Source organism: Antedon bifida, chromosome 6 (genome assembly GCF_963402885.1).
Source record: "Antedon bifida chromosome 6, ecAntBifi1.1, whole genome shotgun sequence".
Taxonomy (NCBI): domain Eukaryota; kingdom Metazoa; phylum Echinodermata; class Crinoidea; order Comatulida; family Antedonidae; genus Antedon; species Antedon bifida.
This window is the reverse complement of record NC_136231.1, coordinates 19,364,795-19,388,604: the sequence shown is the minus strand read 5'-3', so window position 1 is coordinate 19,388,604 and position 23,810 is coordinate 19,364,795. Positions and strand designations below refer to the sequence as shown.

The 23,810-nt window shown below is 31.8% G+C and overlaps 1 protein-coding gene and 1 pseudogene across 5 annotated transcripts in view; both read right to left on the bottom strand.

Moving 5' to 3' along the window:
• Positions 1 to 13,657, bottom strand: part of LOC144845182 (uncharacterized) — a 51,679-nt gene extending 38,022 nt beyond the window's left edge. For 2 of the 5 annotated variants that reach the window (XM_078702345.1, XM_078702352.1), the window contains exons 1-2: positions 13,591 to 13,654; positions 3,515 to 3,562 (exon numbers count right to left, since the gene is read on the bottom strand). The gene's annotated coding sequence lies outside the window, so the exon portion shown is untranslated. Of the gene's footprint in view, positions 1 to 3,514; positions 3,563 to 9,560; positions 9,576 to 13,590 lie in introns of those variants that run through there. The other 3 variants (XM_078702350.1, XM_078702349.1, XM_078702346.1) reach the window with 3 other exon arrangements.
• LOC144846691 (5S ribosomal RNA) lies at positions 6,996 to 7,113 on the bottom strand (annotated as a pseudogene).
• Positions 13,658 to 23,810: the final 10,153 nt, after the last annotated feature.

The window sequence follows — 23,810 nt, the reverse complement described above, 5'->3', positions numbered from 1 at the left end:
CACAAAAGATACTTTACGATATTCATTGACATTAAGTAAGTCACCATTATAAGGAAAGTATAATATATTCTTACTGAAGTTGTAGTAATAACATTATTTGCTTTGCATTTCTAAAGTATAATGCATTTTAATTTGCAGGTTATAGTAATAATCTGAACACAGAGGCAACAATGAACAAAGCTATCTGCAAGTACTCTGTCACACTTATCACTATATTATTCTGCCAGACAACTATTGCAGTAAGGTTTATTTATGAACCAATAGATGATGCAGCAGTAGAGGGAAGAGAAGCATACATCACCTGTATCTTTGGGGATATCCCAGAAGATATGAAAGGTAACTATGACATCATCTGGACCAAAGATCATTACATTATCGGCTACCCAAGCAATGGATTTGATCTGGAACGAATTACTATTCACAATCAATATGACATGGCAAAACATTTTTTGAGAATTGATCCAGTGAAGAGAGAAGATACAGGAGGTTATCGTTGTTATCTGAAATACAATGGTCATGTCTTGCTTATTTCCAGAACTGGGGAGATTACCGTGCGAGAAATACCATCATATGAATATCCAATTGTGAGGTTTAAGAAGTCAGCTTACAACATTGGAGAATCTGCCATTGTGATCTGTTTGAGTGAGAAGACAAACCCTCTACCAGGTTTACAGTGGGATACAGCATCAGACTTTATTTTTTCTTATGACAATTGGCCTATTATATCGAACAGCACACACATTTGGATTGAAGAAAAAGCAACTATATTTACAAATGGATCTTGCTATGTTTGTCGCCTAAAAGTACCAGATGAAATTGCTCCAAGATATTCTGAAAGTGAACCACTTTACGTCATAAATGACAATTTTAAAGAAACAGTTGTGACATCACCAGGAAGAAACTATGCCTGTAATGACTACAAATCCTGAACAACATGTGAATACATCATACATTATTATAGGGCTTGTATCACTTATACTATTAATTGGAATATTGATTTTAATTTATGTACATAGAATTAAAAATGATTACACACAATTTAAAATGAAGTTTTCATCACTCGAACTACAACAATCAAAAGTGTATATATATAAGTGAATACACTGACGAAAAAAAACAAAAAATACTTTCATTGAATTGTAGATACTGGGAGTAACAATATTTCTAAATTAGTGTTTAAGATAAGATTGTAATAAAATATATAGTTGTTTTATGGGCTTTTTGTTTTTTTTTTACTAACTAATGATAATTCTTTTAAATATTCATTGTATAATCATTTTCCCTGTGTATAGCAAAAAAATCCTAATATATTAAAGAACATTCTTTATTTAGTTTAGAATAGATACTGTATATATAATATCTCTATGAGTTTGGTCATTTTTGTGACATATCTCTGATCTTATATCAGGCAGCTTAAATAATTGTTTGTACACACAATCATTTTAACTATATAATATATGCTGTGTAATTCGGAATAACAAATAGAGTTCTAGTATATTGTTTAATGATTTTTTTTCTCTGTTGTGGTGTGAACCACCAACTTTTATTCATTTATATCATAATTAAATACATTACAAATAATCTGTAATATTTGTTTATTAGCAACACATCTTCATATATGTTATTTCTTCAATCATATTGTTTTCCTGCTTTTTAAGTGGCTAGATTGGTAACAATAAGTACCATTTGTTAATTTTACTTTAAAGTTTTATTTTGGTCCTGTACAGTATATTATGACTATACATTTGAAATGTACCTGTATTTGCATAAAATATGGTGGCTATAAAGATAGTGCCATAAAGTTTGCCTATATGAATTTGGTGATGTTCGAACCACATGAATTCAATAATGTTACTATAGTGACATGTGAAATATATGACAATAGTTGAACTGAACTGATATTTTAATATTACAGTGTGTTTTGTATTAGTTAAATGATTCATGCTGTATAGTTCGGAATTACAATATAAAAAATAAAGTTCTAGTATAGATTACAATTTCGTAGTTTTGTGTCCTGCTGTATGGTGTTTGGTCTCATCAAAGTAAACACTAGATGCAAAGATTGTATAGCGGCGCTACACAGTGATTGTGCTAAATTTACACAATTTTTAAAGTAACTGAAAGATTGTAATTAATAATAATATTTTGTACTAAAATAATCGTTTATAAAATAAACTATTAAAGACACTAATTATAATCACTCGAAGAGTAAACAATATTTGTTTTTGCTTATGTCCGCTCGAATGGCATCCATGGGATTACAGGGAGCGTAGTGTTGTAGAATGGGACCTAGCAACAGTTAAACTTATTTATATAATCTTTGCTAGAATAGAAGTAATTTGTTACTTTGACAAATTATAGGTTATGCACTGATTAAAAATAAAGACATCCATTAAGAACAGAGAGAAAAGAATATATGAGGAAATATGAAAATAATAAATCATTTACATGCTTTCTGTAAAATGTATTATTCTCACATGACATACAACCTGAATTTATGAACACTGAATGGTTACTATTGTATTACTGATCACATACTGATAGTTGTTAATAATGCTGATAGTTGATCGTGGTAATGTATTAAAAAAGATTAAATAATACATACTCACTCTCTCTCCTCCCCCTTCTTTTCCCCCTAGATTCACAGAAGAGATGCACGCCAGGTACAAAATTAATTAAACTAATTCCTCCATGGTATAACAATAATATAAATAGCTCAATCCTTTTCATTCATTTGCACTTTACAATAATTATATACACAGCCTAGCAACCACCTAATAGATTGAGACATGTGCAAATATTTCAAGCAGATCATGTTTACTTTATGTTCATCTTAAGTGGTCATTAATTGCTAACAAGAGCTCTCTAACCACATAAGAAATAAAGAAATTCTACTATGAATATATCCTATGTAAGACATTGGTATTGGATCAGGACTAGTAGCAAGGTGAAGAACATGGGTAATGAGCTATTTTCCACAGTCACAGAAATAAAGAAATTCTACTCTGAATACAGTATTCTATGTAGGCATTGGTGTTGGACTAGGTTTTAACACTTAGCCAGGTGTACATAATGGGCTAGCCAAATTTATGTTTAGTTGCCATTTTGACAATAGGAGCTTACTAAATTTCTATTCACGAATAGACATTCATACAGATATTTTAAGCAGACATAGGTGTTGGACTAGTAAAGTAGCTGGTGTACAATGAGTATAATGGAATAGCCATGTTTAGTTGTCATTTTCCTAACAGATAAGAAGCTTTCTTCATTTCTATATAGACATTCTTTTAAAAAGTGTATATCAGGGGCAGATCCAGTTGGGTCGGTAAAGCCTGTTTAGGCCCCACCTAAATCCGTGCCTGTATATGTAGATGTTGGTGTTAGAATACGTTTACTACAAATATCCATAGTGGTAAGACTGAGTTTTCTACTAGCCCATTTAGTCTATGTTTAATAATTGCCGTTACACTGTATGAAACATATTTCAAATCTTATAATGGTAAAATATACATACCAGTACAAATTATGGAACTGTAGTTTATTGTTTGGTTAAATGTTTTTCCTGCAAGAAAAAAGTATTTATAGATTAATGTTATTTATTAAAAAATACTGAAACTCTCCAGTCAATTGGAAAATGTCACCACATAATATACAATGTAGTAGTAGTAGTTTCGAAACAGGTAGGGTCATCTAGCCTATTGCTAACTGTTACCTAGTTACCTTTATGACCCTACTAACACTGCCACCCTACTTTCCCAAAAATCTTCTAGTTCCTCCATCGTTTTACTTTGATTTGTTTTGATTTATTCAATATCGGCTCATTACAATTACAACAGAATACATAAAAATACAAAAAGAAACAAAAAGCCAGGATTGTCAAAAGCGGATCAATAACCAATTAAAATCTAAGACTCAAATCAAAAGGAAGAGAGGCAAGGAGAGGAGAAATCAGGAATGGAAATAGTGTTGGTGAAGACTAGTCACAAAATCTCGAAACCTGCCAAGGAGAGCAAGGTCTCTTAAATATGAGGGAAGACCATTCCAAAGTTTACTCTTGCTACTAATGGATTTGCAGCTGCAATTTAATATAAATTATGAATATAAAAAAATCTGTTTTTTGCATACAAAAATGTCAAGGGTCAATAAAGTGATAATTCTTTTTAAAAAAATATTGAAGCATAGGAAAAATTATATTGTATATTATGATATTACCATATATATCCTTAAAACTAATCTAGCTGACTAAATTTAGATTATAATCGTAATTGAATACTTTACTTTCCTAAGTTATTCAAATTTTTGATTGGTTAGGCATAAATATATGAAGAAAAAAATGTTGACATGGTGTACTTTTTGTTGATTTCCTATAAATATATTATCGGAAAAAATGTTTATAATTTTACTTTCGGTTTCTCCTAATTTACCCAATACAAATTTAAATTTATCATACTGTCATTTTAGATAATTTATTAAAATCAAACAAAAAGAAAGTTTTCTAAGCTAATTAACAGACAGATACAGATAAATTTTCAACTTTTGGCTGGCAGAAAATTAAAGTGCTGTATATTATCAAAAGGCGTCAACATGAATAAATCAAGAAATTTTTTTTCAGTAATCCGGTATGTTGACAGTTAATTACTTGAGGAGTCAATGGCAGACTGGGGCGTAAGCCTCTTCACTGACATGGGTATGCTGCCAACTCTCCGTGGATATAGATAGATTCATTCATTCATACACATTTATTCAGTTATAACAATAATAACTGGGGCCCCGCACTAAAAGCAAAAGCTTGTCTCATGAGGACCTCTACAATACAAATATGTATAAAAATACATGAAAAGAAATCAACTGGTATTTTGGCTGGCAGAAAATTATTATTATGTAATCTACCTCTGATCTTTATAAATGTAGCAACTAGCATATTATAACTATGTTGTATGTTCTTTGATATTAGCAAGAAAATATGGTTTACTATATCCAATTTTACATTTTTTTTTACTTATCTTTTAATAAAAAAAATAGTGAATGAATCATGAAAAAAGATGGTAAATTGAGATCTAAATCAAATTCTTTAATCATGTCTTAGTATTGACATCATGAACTGCAGCAATTTGTGAGTCAGATAGTAAGGTGTTTGTACAGTGTATGTGTGTGCGGAAGCCTGATAACGTGGGGTTAGATGAAGATAAGGGAGGGGGAAACACATCAAGATAAAAAAACAAGAACACTTTATAAATGTCACATGGAAACGTGACATACATCCAGGTCAGACAGGGAAATAGAACATTTTGTTTTTTTTAATTTCTTAAACTATTAATCGGTTTTTTTTCACATGGTATTAATAAATACGACAGGATAAAAAATAAACCCATACTTTTAGACAAGTAGGAATGTTAATTTTAATAAATTCATTTAATGCATATTCAATACCATTCAATGCCAAATACTTGAAACTAAATAGTAAAACCATAAAAAGTCTTGAATTTGCAAGATTTGAATGCAGGACTTTTGGATTGATAAAAAGCATGTTAACCACCAGTGCCACTTTGTGAAGTTTTCAGAGGCTTAGAATGGTAGAAAAGAAAAATATTTTTTTTTATTCTGGGAAAAAATATCTATTCCTATTAACTTTAATTTGTGAATGTTTACTTTTAATCATGTCAATGTCTCTTTACCTTAGAACCCAGTAAACAAATAAATTTATATTTCAAACACTGTAATAATATAAAACCATTATTTTGTTTACTAGTAATATATGAGTAAATTCACAAAACACATTATACAGTCAATTTTAATATAAATATGTATTAAAAGATTAGACAATTTGATTTGAGTTATATGCAGACGCCCTATGATTAGACCACTGGGGCATTCAATGTATGTTTGTATCTCAATGTAGCTTGTCAGGTTTATAAAATTAATATTTAACCAACTAATTAATGTTGAGTTATAATCATAAGCACACCAAACGCATAGAATAAAACAAATGCTTTGTAGTATTTATAATTATTCTTACAGTAGCGTTACCTTACCTTGAACTACTACACAAAACTTACAGTCATAGGCTAAACACAGAATATATCCAGATGTAGCCTGCAAACAGTCTGCTTAAACTTCCACAAAACAATGCCTACTAAACGCCAGGAAATATCCTGATAGTTACAATAGTCATAATAAAAAAATCCCAAAGGAAATTCCTGTGTTCACACGGCAGTTGACTAGCATGAAATGAACAAAATTCAACAATCCTAGATTTCTCTGGTGTGTACTCGAGCAATCTGATTGGATGGATAATGAGTCTATAATGATTGTGATTATGATGTAACCAGAACTAGCAGATGGCCACTAATAATAAAGCACAAGAAGTTAAAAAACCTGAGTAATAAATTATGCCTTGACTACAGGAAGAATTATTTTGCTTGTTTTAACCTTTTTTTCCATATAAATCATGAAATTTTAAACTCAATCAGTTTTCTCTAGATTTTATCAGTGGCTTTTGTATGGTATTTAAACCATCCATATTTTCTGTTTAATATATTTTCACAATTAATTCTTAATTCGTAAATAAATCATAATCACATTGTTCAATGTTATTGTTTCAACTAGATGCCCAGAAGTCGCACTTTTTAAAAATCTTTTGATCGGGATCAAATTGATGAGTAAGTCTACTCCAACCTCAGAAAAAGGTAAAAATAAGCATATACTGTACTTGAATGAATGAATAATCATGTACACTTTATTTTTATTTTTTATTTATTTTATTCAATCGAAACAATCGAACACCGATAATTACCACCACTAACAGGTTTGATACAAACAAAGCCAGGACTGTTTAAAGCACCTTGATTGGTCCTAACATTGATCAAGGGCTTCTGACGTCCAGTGCCCACCTTGACCAGAGGAAAGGCATGGACCAATACGTCTGAGGCAGATACTAGATGCAGGGGCTGCCAGAAGAGTCAGCTGATTTCAAATGCCTAACAGGACCCCAGCTCCATAGACAGCACCCGATATTCCCAGATGGTCTCCCACCCAAGCTCTAACCAGGCCCAATGTTGCTTAACTTCGGTGATCTGACGAGAACCGGTGTTTCAACGTGGTAAAGCCGTATCAATTAATCAACCAAAAATATACTTAATGCAAGTATCCCATCACTGGCCTCTTTCTCGTTGTACTAAAAAATGTTATTTATGTACGGCAATCTTTAATTACATTTAATATTAGCTGCCAGTAAAAAAAAATTATGTCATAATATTTCCTACAAATTTCGCAGTTGGTTTTGATATATATTAAGACTGGAAATGGCATTGAAACAAAATTCCCGAAAAAAAATATTTCCCCTACTGACAAGATTAAAAGTAAGTCAAGGACCAGAGTTTAAAACTAACATTCACATCCTAATATTAATAAATATATTTGATGAGAGCTTATGAATTTGATCTCTTGTTGCATATCAAGAACTAACTGTAGTGCTATTCCACTTCACCAAGAAGTTGTTCTACGATCTCACTTGAACACCATAAATGCCACAGTGTTCAAATGGTATGAATATCTGCTTATGAATCTGAGATTAAGCCTGTTTTCCATTAGCAAAATAAAAATGTGCGAATCGAAAGTTTATAAATTTTAATTGGTTGCACAATTTTTCATATTACAAAAACAAGAAGAATAAGAGTATATTAATATGCAAATACAGCTGGAAGGTTAATGTGAAAAGTCAAAGTGAAATACCTAATTAAGGATGTAAAAACTGTTATCACATTTTTAAGATAAATGAAAGTGAATCATCCATATGCTTCCTTCTTTCTTTTTTTTCCATGAAAAAAAGTAAACTGGAAATATTAAAGATGACTCCAGTAATTTATATTTCTTTAAAACAAATGTTTAAATGGCCAAATTTATAGATGACATAGGAATAGTAATGCAACATGCAATAAACACAGCATTATGGTTCTCCAAAACTTTATTAAAACATAATCGGTGTGCTCCATATTTGTGCAAGAATACCATGTCACAGAAACATGGGAGAGGCTTAACAAAGAGCCAAATGCAATTGGTATACCATACTTTGAGTATTTGCTGTAGGCGGTAATTACAGAGCAGAAACACATTCTAGGATAACTGTATACAGTAGAACCTTCGTTTTACGTACCCTGATTATACGTTCCCTTGATTTTACGTACGCTTAAAATGACCGATGACGTCATCATTTTCTTACATTGAGGGCGCAATTTAACAACAACAAAGCACAAAGCCATGGCTGTGTGAGGAACTCATGTGCATTCCCCTACAGCAGCGACTGTTTTTATTGATAGAAAATACAACATTGATATTTTATTTATAACACTTTATTTAAACCTGTATATACTGTACTTTTCTAGGCCTCACATCTTGCTAGCCTGGTCTAGATTAGTCTAGGCCTAGGAAGGGCTTAGCTAATCTAGTGACCACCTCCTGCATGCTGTAGGCAAACATCAGCCTTTTTAGCTACTATCTACGTATTTGGGGGTCAATTTAAGGTCAACCTTGATTTTACGAATCCCTTGTTTTACGTGCGCCTTTCGGTCCCGTACCGTACGTAAAATGAAGGTTCTACTGTACTCCTAATAAAAAACTCCTTATGCTTGTGTATAAGATATACTATGGACCCCTATGCGTACACTTCATTGAAAGTTTATAAACATTCATCTATAACGACATTAAAAACAGGTAGTTTCCATAAGCGGTCAATTCAAATACTATCGGTGCACCATACAATACTGTACATGTAAACATGGGTCCTAAAATGGTATATACAGTAGATAGATATACTAGTTTAAAAATATGAACACACATCTTCATATTGTGTTTTGAAAGCTACTGTTTAAAAGTAATCCAAGATGTGAAGCGACTAAAGGACATTACACTGAACGGAGGAAACATCATTCACTGCCATTGTTTGCCAAATCTCAATGGATATCAGCCATCTTTAAAAACAATTGATCAAAATCAAAAAGGATAGAGTTCTTAAATAATATCAAGTAATTATTTCCACATACAGTCAACAATATCATCTGATGCAGAAAACAACAATCTATCATGAGCTCATCATGAGGAGCTAGGTCATAGTTTATATGATGTAATTAATAATAAATTGTTATTTCATTATTCAAATTAAGACTGGTGGTAAATCCCTTGATTTAATGATATAAATGATACACCATATATCAAACAGGATATGGTATAAGTGAAAGCCATACACGCTAATCTTGTGATCTCATTACAGCCTTAATAAATGTCATCAGTGATACTGTAGGCCTACAACAAATACTTTCTATTATTAGTAAAAATGAAATTTGTGATAAAAAATAAATACATAAGAGTTAAGATACTAACCACATATTAACATTCAGCATAACAGTAGGCCTATAGTACAGTATGTATACTAAACATTCTTAAATCAAACTTTAGTCATAGTTAGCTAAAACTTTTTTTATTATAAAGCGACTTCTCAAATATTTGTTAGCCCATGGAAGGCCCACCAAATAGGCCAAATGTTTAAATATCTAATTTAATATTACCTTATTTGATATCCATTTGTATTTGTAATGATGACATTTCCTAAAACTAGAGTTGAAGTTCTATCGGCCAAATTTGTTAGTTGAGTCAATAAGCCTAAAATTTGTTCCATCTTATCTATTTACGGTTTCCATCCAGCTTATGAATTAAAGTAAAGTTGTACCTATTCTCTTCTTATACTAACCTTTAAATGTCCGAATCAGCGTCTACCTTTCATCTCTACCTAATACTATTTCACTTAAAACTGACAAATTCATAATTGATCTGTTTTGACACAAAGTAAAAGACCCAGGTGGTAAACATGTCACAAACACCATTTTATGTCATTATGTTACAAATGAATAACCATATGTACTGTAGACCAACAATCATACCATATGTTTCATTGAGTTTTATATGCTAAGATCTAATGATATGGAAATCTGTAGTCTTATATCAAACACAGATATTATCATAAAATGTAAAAAAATTACATTGTCATATATTAAAGAGGAAGGAATAACTTTCACAGATTTATATTTATGTTATGTTATTATTATACAATAATTATGGACAAATTAACGACCCACACGATGAAAAGGCTGGCTTCTAGAGTTTTCTCTGATCATAGAGACTATTTGTATTTTGCGCTATATAAATTTAAAACCATTAAAACCATTACAAGCGTTAAAAGACAATGATGCACCAAGCAATTACAATGCATAGTCAGAAAACCATTCTGCACATGCTCAGAAACATGTCTGAATATGTAGTATGACTATATGACGTAATGCTTTAAAAAAAAAATTATGAAATGTTCCATTAAATACTACAGACATTTTTTTTATCAAGACTTACTGAAATTCATTTTAGCAAGCTGAGAACTCTAATTTATACTTATAGCTCCATGCTCTGACATAAGGGTTGGGACGGCATTTCCATAACACAGTTTTGCCATCATGAGAGGGAGAGAAAGGATTTGAACCAGTACTATGGGACTGGTAAGCAGGCATGTTAAAGATCAAGCTCAAGCATTGCCACTATGAAAAATGAATGTAGAAGTATTGAAAGTGAGTGAATATGGCAGGTAGTAATTACCATTTGATAATTGGATATATTGCACAGACGGAAGTTAAATGTTTCCATTTGAATAAAAGTTTCATTTTAACCCCATCAGTTAAGTCTTATAGGAGTGATTGTAGCCTAGTGGGTATGCCTTTGATTAATTTTCATCTAGCACCCATCCTGAAAAGCCCCTAAGATACTGTTTACATTATTGATAATCACAGGTTAAAATCTTAAATATTACTATTTCTATAAAATTGACATAATTATCTTAATAAGTAGGCTTTTCAGCGACAATGATAACGATATTTCATGTAATTCACTTATAATGTTGACACTTTTTAAGATTTTTTCTCAACAAGGGGAGGCACAAAGGTGTGAACACACTTTTCAGCCTCTCCCTTCCTCTCCATAATCATTTATGAAGCATTACTATATTGTAGGTAAAGATAATAATGTTTGAGATAAGTAATAAGTTTTAGCACATTAATTGCACACCCAAAATCAAACTGTCATGCTCAGGTGCCAAGCGGCAATTTGCTTATTACTGGCTGTTAATTTTTCCTAAAGTTAAGCGTATAGCTATGGATTAGTCCGCTTACTGTACCTGAATAAATCTTGGGATTAAAATTAGAAAGGTACTATAGTCCGATGGCAAACAAACATTATATTGACGAGTTGCAATGTGTACATTTTCCAAAATTGAATATGAAGAATATGATGACAATAGTAAAGTCTGGCACTTTAGTGTAAATGGTCAGGGTGATGGTGCTACATTACCAAATACAGGTAACAAATTCCAATAATGAATGCCAAATCCATGTAGGCCTACAGTACAGTACATTAAGTTAGCAGAAACACCTTTTACAGAAAAGTGTTGGATACTTTTAGTTGCAAATCTCACACTTAAAGGCTAACACTCTAAATAGATTCATGAAAGTTTAATTTTTCATACCAGTACAATAAAAATGCTTTTACTTTCGGGAACTGTTAGTATTTCATTCAGAGTTTGAACGATCCAAGCTATCAACTGTTTAAACCTGCAGATAATGTAGATATTTTAATCTCTCTGTGAAATCACTAAATTCAAATGTTTATCTAAGGACCTACAATATCAACTTTCGGTTTAATTAGATTGCAAATAAAACTACACTCGTTTTTTTATCGATTATGATTACATAAAAGCAAAACATGTTAGATACTGCATATCGTAGACGTACATTTAAGACAGACTGAATTAGAATTTCGGTTTTATTTACTTTTCTCCTATATTCTTCAATATACTTCACCTGAATTTTCAGTATAATATTGCCGTTCAAATACTTCCGGAAATAAAAATAATTAGAATTTTCTGAAGCAGGAGTATATTGTGTCAAATATATATAATGTCCTACTTTATAGTAACAACTGTACTGTATCAATGCAACACAATGACAAGCTCTGATAGTTACATTATATAAAGGTAAATACAAATATAAAAGCTGATAAAATCATATCCATGCCCTAATAGGTAAACATAATATAGAAGTGAAGTACTAACATGAAGTAACTTATCAAAAAATTTGTACTTAAAACAGGTTAGAGTACAACAACTAAGGGTGTAGGATCATTTGGTAAGGTATACATCTTTAGGGAAGTGGAACTACTGTAATTATATGAAATCTTGAAAATTAAATGAAATTTTACGTTACGTTTTTTAAACATGTTGAAAGATTTTTTGTTTGCCACAGCATGTGTATGACGTGTATGAATTACCATTTTGTGATGATTTTATAATCTGTTTAACAGTATAAGATAAAATAATTAATGATAGAGGAAGTTACTTTCTTTCTTAGACATGATTATATGGAATGCTGCTTTTTGCCAAATCTAAATTACACTATCAGAATATATTAAAATCTACCACATGTCAAATATTTTTGGTTTTAATGTAAGAACCAGATTTGTCAGCCCTGTCTGGCAACACCTACACTATCCTGGTCCTCTATTTTAGTTCCTTGTTCCCTTAGGTCTATTTTCCCATGACAGAGTGTCAAGTTGATTTTTATTATAGGAAATAATCACCAATAAAAAACCTGCTTGAGGAAATTGCAACAACGAAATATATATCAAATTCAAAATTAAACCACAAGAAATTCCAAACTCCTTACGAAAATCATTTTTGAATGAGTAAACACATAAATAAAAGTAAACTTCTTACACAAACAAACAGAAGTTTTCAAAATTTCACCCATAAATATTTTAGCATTAAAAGAAACCCCACCTTAAATATTAAAGAAATTTATGGATGCACTATTTCCAGCTTTAAGTCTGTAGTTCTCTAGTGAAGAATGGTGTCAAATTATTTTTATTTTTTAAATTTATGGGATATAATCATCAATAAAAATGTACTTGAGAAAATTCAACAACAAAATAAATATTAAATATAAATTCCAAACATCTTACAAAAATATTTTTTTAATGAGTAAATTTACAATTATAAAAATAAACCTATATTTAAAGTTCTCAACTTGTCACCTATAATTTAATAATTTAAAAGGAGTTTAGGTTATCAGCCAAAAAAAATGTGTACTCATAACATCAAATCACGATTTAAAAGATGTACTACATTGTTGAATATAATAAGGCACACATAAACCCTCCTACCATACCATTTGTATTTATTTGGACTTTGAAGCATTGAATGGACTGAAACGCTGCAGGAGGAAAACGTCCTGGGGCAAATGTTCTGGAGCAAATCGTCCTGGGGAGAAATATCCTAGGGCAAAACTTCCTGGGCCAAAACGTCCTTGGTCAAATCGTCCTGGGCCAAATAATCCTGATACATATTAAGCAATCCTACTTTCAGCTTCAATTTATAAAACTCAGCTTGCAATACAAATATTAAAGATAATTGTACGTGACTTAATATTTTTTTCGAAATTCAAAGTTGTTGCAGGCCTGATTTAAAAATAGTTTTAACCATGAATGAATGAATCAATAAAATACCTGATTAAAAGTTGATAAAAAATATCTTGTAGATTCCAATTTGTCTGCAAAAACATTGCTCTCACACAAAAATGTCGCCAACACACAACATCTTATACTGGTGAAACCAGTTCTATAGTAATCAGGAAAAAACATCACAATTAATTATGCAATAGCCTTAACTTCAATAAAGCATTGATTATTAACCCATATAAGTAAATTATATACTTTGTTTACCAACAACAATAGAAATTATAAATAGGATGGTTGAGATTGGAAAGATAAAGAGAACGGATTATATGGAATGTCACTTATCGTGAATAAGTATCTTCTCCTTGGTCACTCGCTGGAAGATCAACAACAATAGATTCAATACTTTACTAAAATCTGTGCATAAATATACAAAGCCTGTGTTTTTGCTTAATTGGATTACTAACGATTTTCAATATTGTTCATACAATTACAACGTAACTAAACGAGACATAGGAGTTAATTAAGCACTGGTGTTTATTATGTATAAATATAGAGAAAAGATTCTTAGTTCTCCTCTATGAACTGTTTGGAGTGGTAATTTAAATCCATGGCAATAATCTGAAAACTATCATTTAATTCAAGTTGGTCCAAAAATGTATATTGGCATAGATAGACATACAGTATATATCGTTGTGGTGCCAAACACTATTTTAATATTCAAAACCACAGAGCCAATAATCATACTATGCAATGTGCTATGTGTTCTTTAGAGATTTTACTGCATTGATATATGTAATGCGCTATAATAAGAATAAACTAGAAAGCCACTCCGAGAGTGCATACCTCTGCCTACTGTAAAATTCTCCTACATAAGATTTCTCCGGAAAAAAATATATATATATATTTGTGTGTGTCTTAATGCTGTTTGTAATTTAGGCTAGTTTCACTACAAGCATGTGTATGCAAGTTTGGTGTAATGGTTATGTAACCAGCCTTTCAACTAACAATAGATTCAGTTGACTAACCATAGAACAGCAACGCGAAAATCAAACGAGTGAATTTGAAAAGAAATAGGTTTTTTAAACTACTCGCATCAAAAAACGTGCACATTAAATCAAATTATGTTTTAAAATTACAAATCACTAATTATAACTCTTGCCTCTTGTACAAAAATAAAGTTTTTTGGACAAGTAGTTTTCGAGAAAATGCAATTATAGTTCACTTGTTACGTTGAGACTGCTCACCGGCTTTTGAAACACTAGCAGGTCTGAAAAGTATACTAAAAAGTGGTCCAGAATTGGGACCGTGGTAATGGAATGGTCCTTGACCACATATCTATCTGTACATTCATTTTGGTAAAGATCTTGTAATTACTTTTTGAGTAATCCTGCTAACAGACAGACTAACAAACAAACAGACAGACAAACAAACCCATGCAATCGATTACATATACCTCCTTGGCGGAGGTAAATGAATGAAAGTATTCACTGAAATGACTGACCACCTCAACATACTTTAAATTGCCCTCGGAACGTGCAATGTTATTAGGACCCCATCCCCTTCCTCCTGCCCAGCTATGGGAAATATACTACAGTAATTAAACACCGGACACCAAACATATATCCATAACAAGCAGTCGTTTACATAATTGCTCTGTTTAAACACATGGTCATCTGAGTGCCCCAAAAATGTTACAGGAGCCCGAGCACTCATTCTCCTATCATGAAAACGCTAGTAATTTATTCACACCACATTCAACTTGTTTTTTCTTCGTAACAGAAATTGACCCTTTGAGTAAACCTGCAACTTGTTTCCATTATTTATAAATAAAATGCAGGAAACTGTTTAAAATTTTGAAAATGCTAATGTAAGTAAGTACTTAGTACGACAAGTGTTGATAGTTGTAATCGGGCTAGTGGGATCACAACAGCAAACTCAGTTTGCTATACGGCACTTCTAACATTACATTTTTACCAACTGTTTATTATGCTTTTGACAGTAGAATTCTCACATGATTTAGAATATTTCTTGATTATACTATGCATACAAAACTTGAAAGAAATTTTATAATACCATTTTTTATAATTTAGAAGTTTAGATTATTGCCATGTCTTGGCATACATAACAACAAAAAGATATTATTATTTTATCATCATAGACGTAGTCAGGGAGAGAAAAGCTATGCGCAATGTCAAAACTGGAACTACCGATAACCGATGCTAAAGAATTCTTGGCTGGATCTAAATTACAAAGCAAAAAATAAAATCAAAGCACTAAAGTAAAACAGCCAGAATGAGAGAATGCCAAGTTTATCAAAGGCAAGTGGGTACTTGCAGAAAAGTAAGACTATAAGGCAATACCTGCCGGAGTGGACTGGCACAATTATTGCAGAAGGGTACATGCTTCAAATACGGTAATAATTCTAGTCATCAACACCATGTATACATTAACATCATTTTAAGGGATGCAATCTAGTATACTGTCTTACTAGTGTCCTACTTCAAAAGGACCTACTTCCCAAAGCACATTCTGCTACAGTACACATTATTATAAATGTAGTTTCAAGTGATAGATATTTTATGCTAAATAGAAATTTTTAACTTGTAATATATATTCTATAACAACTTAAGAAAATACTGTCTGTCAGTATGATTTTGCCTTAATAAAATGACATGCTCTGTGAATATTAACATTGCATGAATCCTGAATTTTAGCCAATTTAAACGCCTGTTTTAGGTGATAATACAACTGTCTCAATGACCTTAAAGTTATTAATAGGAAATACTTATTAGATCTTTAAAATTTGAATTAGCTATTAAATGTCATAGACAATGGACAACTGAATTCAGGTATTCAAGTCGAGTGGGTGATCGGTTAAGGCATGTGCGACTGCTAATCATAGCCACAGCATTAGCACAGGTTTAAAGCTCTCCTACAGTATAGTGGTTTTGGTGGTATTTCTCAAATATGAACTTAAACAAGAAATATTTCTTATAAAAAACTTATTGACGTAACAGTTTTAAAGATATATTGTCCCTCTGAAAAATATTTTTAATCTCAAATTTGTTTTTGAATGTGTCATTTTATTGTCACATAATAGTTATTTTACCTGAAAAAATGTAATTTAAAGCAAAAAATACTTCAATTGTCTGTCAGACAATGGTTTTTGAGTTATAATTAAACGCTTCTTTTCTCTTTTTATATGTGAATTTTGTTACAGAAGTGAATAACTTTGATATTGACAGACTCAATTAGTTTATTTTATTGCTAAGGTCAAGTCTGGGGGTCACTTCATCACGCCTAGATACTTCAAGTGTGAAGTATCCTATTACAAACAAAAACTTTCATGGACTGTTTTGATAATAATTCAATGATTATCAGACAGTGAATTACAGTATTATATAATATCATGGGACTCATAAATACCAGAAATGCTTTGGGATTTGTCGTTCAACTGTTAGACTCTTTTCCCAGACGTTTTTTGGGTCCAGCAGCTGGTACCTATAAATTATAGTCGAGAATCGTTTTTCGTAAAAATGTCAGTGTCTAGTACTATAACTGCTGCTTGCTTTCAGCTAATGAATGAGTCATCTCTTGTGACGTAGCAGGCTAGAGCAGCAGTGTGAAAATGGGAGGTCGACCAATGTACAAATCTCATGCGCACCTTTCAGAACAGTAGCAGAGTTTACTCTGGTGTAATGGTCCAGCACAGGCTGTGTTGTTTATGATACAGTAGGTGATGTGTGGACCACAGAGGCCCTAAATCTGAATTTCCTCAATTGAGGATGAATGATGTATAACAATCAAACAGACCAAAAAAGACGATATTATGATGCATAGAATTTGAACTACCAGAACTAAAACATTAAAAGAAATCTGGTAATGGTCAATGTGAAATCTTTAGTGTAAAAATGACAACTAATATACAATACTGTATGTACTGATTAAATTTAATTAAAAAAAAATCCTAAAAATGTTCAAAAACTTATTAAACTTAGGTGACCTCCATGAAAGACAAAATAAAAATGAAAACTAATTTAGTAACTATATTAAATCATCAAGCACAATAAATCTTAGAAAAATGAAGGATTTAAACGTTTACATGCCTGATTAAAGTATGGCAAATTATATTAAGCGTTCTAGTTACATTAAATCAGACAGTCTCCAACCCAATCTATTTGTTATGAATGCTTCAACAATCAGGAGACAGAAAAATTACCTAGTTTCTCAAAAGCATTGTTTCTGTGAGGGGATTGTAATTACTTCTGGCAAATACATGGGTTTTATATTTGCAGTGATATCTACAAAAGGTTTAGGCCTGCAGGATGTTGATAGCGGGCGTAAAAAGGACATATTTTAGGCTGGGTATATTGGTAGAAAAGTGCAAGATAACCATAACAAATGTAACGCTATTAGATAATTACACCAGTATTTCATACACTGTAAATTGCTAGATTCATGGGACTGATTTCTAATTAATATTTGTGAATAAAGGCCCATTTACACTAGGGCAATAACGATTGATGATAAATATGCATTTTTCATACCTGAAACAAAAGAAATTGAAAAAGTTTCCATTCTAGAACTATAGGATAGCCATCTATGCTGCCTTTGATGAAAATTATATTTCCACACGTCCAATCAAATGACGTTAGATTGGTAAAAGCAATAATATCGTGACAATACAACGATGTTATTGTTTTTGTTGATCATGACGTCATTTGATTGGATTTTTAAAAAAATCATTTTTATCAAAGACAGCATAAATGATTATCCTATATTTCTAGAACAAAAACTTTTCTAATTTCTTTTGTTTTATGCAAGAAAAATACATGTTTATCTATTTATCGTTTTCGTTCTAGTGTAAATGGACCTTAAGACACTGATTTTATAAGCATAACATTTGATTCAATTGATGAAAACTATACCAGAAATATGTTTCATGCAAGCTTTAAGTGGACTTTTCATCGCCAATGCTATTATTAGATGGTGTACAAAACCCATGCTCTATTGATTTATATTTAATTTAAATCAGTGTAACATTTCCTTATTGGGGACCAATAGTATCAGGCCTAGCAATATCAGCCTTTACATGCAACAACATTCACAACAAGGGTAATGTTATTACTCATAACTTAAGGTAACATTTGGCCTTCAATAGATCTATCCCGGCCTATGTGACTCACACTCAATTTACCTAAGTCTCTGTATTAGGCGTATTATTAATACTTTTCAACACTTTACTACTTACAATAGAAAGGTTGATTTACTTAACTTTATTATTGCATTATTCATAGGCCATCACTTAAAAAAAAACATCACAGTGCAAGTAAATGTATGTCTTGGGGAATAATATGTCACAGCCTATTAGGCTGAATTACGTACAGGTGTGGACATTTTCCCTAATAAGGGTCTCTTTGAGCTTACACCAAACGCCGCTCATTCTTCTGTCCACCAACGACAGGGCTAAGTTGGGCAAGTACAACAGGGTGACCTCTCTTAATCTTTGGGCGTCCAGTTTTAAGTGCTTATCTAAGAAAACTTGTTGTACCATCAGAGCATTGAACTTGTACCCCCAGTCCAAGTAATGTATGTTAAATTAACCAATCAAATGGCAAGGATGAACTTAAATGTGTGTATAAAAGTTAGAGAATGCCCACCAAGAACGTGTACGTTCACTTCAATCCAAATAAGCTTCTATAGCCACCGCGCCGTCTAAACTGATTATCAATATTTTTAACATTATCATTAGTTGACTAGAGACTATTGTAATTATGCGATTGCAAAACTTAATTTACTATAATGGAATTAAGCACATACTGTAATAATTAGTTTTACAAAAACATTGTTGATAATTTGTTTAATGTTTGTCTAACACTTGAGACGATTTTCTAAGAAAAAAGGATTTGTGGCTTTATACTTGTTAATGGTTTAATTACATTTAGCAGATCAAAAATGGATTTTTCTTTTTTATGTTGTTAAATGTTACGAAAAACCTAATTTTTCATTGATATCACATGGGAACTTTTTTCCCCCCATCATATACAAATATATATGACATAGATATAGAATACGTAACATATTAGATATTCTGTTAAATTACCGTCTACCTTCATCTACCTCAAAACGAAAGCATGCCAAGATTTATTTGGATCTATTCATCTGGAAGTTGAAAGATCAGAAGTTGGAATAGCGTCTTGACCGCTTGACAACATGAGCTCATTGCAAGAGTAATGATGTTTTTGCCTATGACCTGCACACATTAAATGGGGTTTTTTTTGGCGGAGGAGGGGGGGGGGATGAGGTTGTGTCACAAACTCAGTAGAAAATGCAGTTCGAGGTACTGTATATATACTTGGTGGCCTTATTATCATGGAGGAAATATATATTTTGCCCATGGTATTATGCAGTAGAAACAGCCGGCCCTACAGTAGAATGCCAAAGTGCGTGCAATAAATTACATTGATACTCAATTAGTGGCCTTAATTAATTGATTAAACCTTGATAAATTAGCTAACCTGCACATTGTTAATTTGCTCATTCTCAGCACTTACCATATGGAATACAAGTGTCTACTCTTTTTAAATTCATTTCCTTTTTAACTAACCTTGTTACTCTTTGAGTAGGCCTAGAAGCAGGCTTACCATAAGCTACAGATAGCAGGGTTTGTACTAAACTTTTTCTTTATCCCACTAATTCAGCATTATCAAATGAAAGCATGACATAGGCCTACTTACCATTATGATATTGCAGCAACTCCCTGACTACAGCATCGAAACAACATAGTAGTACACATTAAATCTTGATTTAGTAATTATAAAATCACACTTGATTACCTATATATTTGTTGGCACAAAAGGTGAATCAGTTCACACCTCCCCACGCTCTACAGGTAGTAATATACAACATCATGCTACAAAGTGGCTCAAGCTGAGTGCAACGCTTATGAAAATATTAGATTTCGTTTTTCATTGAGCTAAGTTACGTCAAAGCAAACAAATTGAAAGTGTAACTCTGAAGGCTTTGAACTCTTGTTCAAAAAAGCTATTAAAAAAAACAGGATATTCGGAGGAAAGCAGGTGTTACAAAGGTGTACACTTGGCCATTGAACACCAACATAATGTTAAAGAAAGGAAAAAATCAACGTATGAAATTTAGTGTAAATTCACCTTATAATACTTATATGTAAAAATGAGTAAGTATGGAACTGAGGACTTTATATATCCCATGAATGCCACATCAAAATATATATTAAATCCCATATTACGTTCGGTGCTGACTGAGATCCCGAACCAGCGCATGCACAGTAACCTGAACAGTGTACTAGACATCATGAAACATGCCAATTTTTTTCAGTCAGTCTATGCCAATATATATTATCTAGGTCTATAGAAAGTATACAAATGTAAAAAAGGCCTCCTCCTTGGTAACCGAGGGGAGACTGTGCGCAATCAAGATTAAATCCCATATAATCATTCCCATACTGTACAGCAAGTATTGTTTATATATTTTCTACATCTTAAATTTAAAACACCAATTGTACAAAAGTAAAATATAAGTCTATGAACTGAGACCAAAATAAGTTTTGACAAGCAAATTTATGGCATGGTAACCAGTTAAAACATGAGTTTAAAAAAAATCGCTTTCCAGAATTTCCCTGTCCACATCTTAAAATACTATGTCACTGATACTGATATTCACTACCGAAATCATTAGGTTGTATATTAAGAGCTATTTAATTTCCCATACCAATTTAAATCAATTTTAAACACAAATCAATAATATAGCTGAGATATGATCAATGTATTGAGTACCACCACGTTAATGAAATATGACAGGAAGTAATAGAAATATGTCTAAATGACCATTCAGTATGACTAAGAAATGTCGCAAAATATTAAACTATTAAATACGGAAATTATTCAGTACAATTATTAAGTTGAATGAACTGGTGTTATACTGTATTTGGAATTTTTTAATAGGAGGCAACAGAATTAAATTCATCAATGAACATCCTGTCTCCATTTAATTTACACCGCGGTTCGTTTGCTGGACATTAATTAAATAATTACCAGCAGTTAATGATTGTTATTGAGTACTACTTAAATAGCCTCCAGTGAATTAGAAAACTGTATGTTCTCCTACTACAGTTTTAGTGAGATTTTATATTATATACGAGATCAAATATGTAAATACTCATTTTTCGTTCCTTTTCAATGCAATAACTCGCAAATACATTCACATTTAAATCTAAATTTAACCATGGACCTATAAATTAGATTTATTAGATTATACCTTATCTCCATTTTATTTTCGATCGAGTAATAGTTCAGAACTCAGCAAGACAGAACAAGCAATATTATTTAGGTGAATATATCCACTATGGTATGTGTAATTGAAACGGTACTTTAAACAAATCATCTTTAGATTAGTTACTACTGTGAAATATATTGATTAACTATAATGTTACACTATGTCTGGCAATGTATTATAAGTTCTTGAATTCTCAATTCAAGTGCCTGTATATCCAAAGCTATGGCAACCAGGAGTCCATCACTATCAATCATAAAATCTTTTGTTCAATAACAATACTATTCCATATTTCACAAGCATTACAGTATAAAAAAAACAGGCAACCGTTTTATTACAATATTTTTAATATTGATTATAATTTTGTTTAAATGTTTAATTTTTGCAGAGAAAATCATGTTTGAATTGGGATGACTTGTTTCATTTTTAAGATTTTCTCATTTTACTTGAAATTTATAGGGCCTGACTCAGAAGAAGCCTAAGGTGCTTTCTTTGCAAAAATGGGAAATGAGTGAGTGTCTTGAATGTATGCGATAAGAGAATTGTCTCGGCTACTTTGAATAGAGGGGTGGTTTAAGAAAATTAGATAAGAGCAAATCAGCACATACAAAAATGGTTGGAGATGCCTTGAACATGGACTTTGCACTAGTAAGCATATGGATACAAATGAATGGTTCTTATGTCAAAAGTCATACAGGTAAAACTAGCAAAATGAGAGGACCATCAAATAAAAGCTAATAAGCTTTATACATTTGAGAAATTATATACAATTCAATATATTTCCCACTGTACTATATTTTGTTATACAGTATACAGTATAACCATGGACCTATAAAGTAGACAGGGCCATTATATAACCTGCATTATAGGTCTGTGTAAGTATTTAAGCAATTATAAACAATTTTCCATAATAAAGTTACCCGTCTTTAATGACATGCCTTGTTGTCCAGAACAGGAAACAGTTCCGTCTAGACATGGAACAATTTAGCTCAACTTATAGGCCAACACAGATTAGTTTGGCTCATTTTCACTTAAGTCAGTACTAGTTATAGGTGTGACACAAAGATATTACCATGCGACAAAACATCAGAAAAAATACTAATTCATTTATGAAATGTGACAACAAAAGGTCAATGGAAAGAACACATGACTCTATTGTAAGGTATACTACCTGCAAACTTGAATAATTTGTATACACAGTATATGCTGTTTCTGCCGCTTTTAAAGAACAAATAAGCCATTTTGTTTCAAAGACATTAGTTATGTTCATAGTGCAGTATTGAATTATGTGTATGTGCTCGTAATTATGAAAATGCACATCATACAAAGGATACAAAGGATGGGTTTATCTATTAAAGACACTAGAGCTACATTTATTTTACCTAATTTAAGGTCGCTCGCGATCACGTGAAAGGGTAAACAAACAAAAGAACTGTAACTTTTCAGCTAAAATACCAGGTCTTGCCCTATTTTGTATCAACAGATTCTGCCAAAAAAGGAAAGACAATTGATTCAGCTACGCAACAATGTCAACCTAGGCCTATAGCTAGCGTACTATGTTCATATGTTACCGCTCTTTACCAGCTAAGGCCTACAAAAGCTAGGCCTGGAAACGTCTACGAGAGAACTTTCAATGCGAGCTACTTCTAGGTAGTGCATTGTTTTTCTCTTTTTATCATAATTAACCTTAGAACGCACATTTAAGACAAGAAATGACCTGGTTTAATGTTTTTAAGGTTATATACTGTATATGCATTATTTTTACAAAACGTCTAGTATCTTTAATTTTGTTTACTTGCAAAAATAGTGGTATAGCTAGGTATGCCTGAAGGATATACTGTAGAGTGTACAAGGTAAATACCACAAAAACTTGTCAAAAATAATATTACGGTGACCCTAAAAATAAATTCTGTCCTTCAGATGGGCATGTTGAAGTGTGGTGTGGGGGAAGGGGAGTG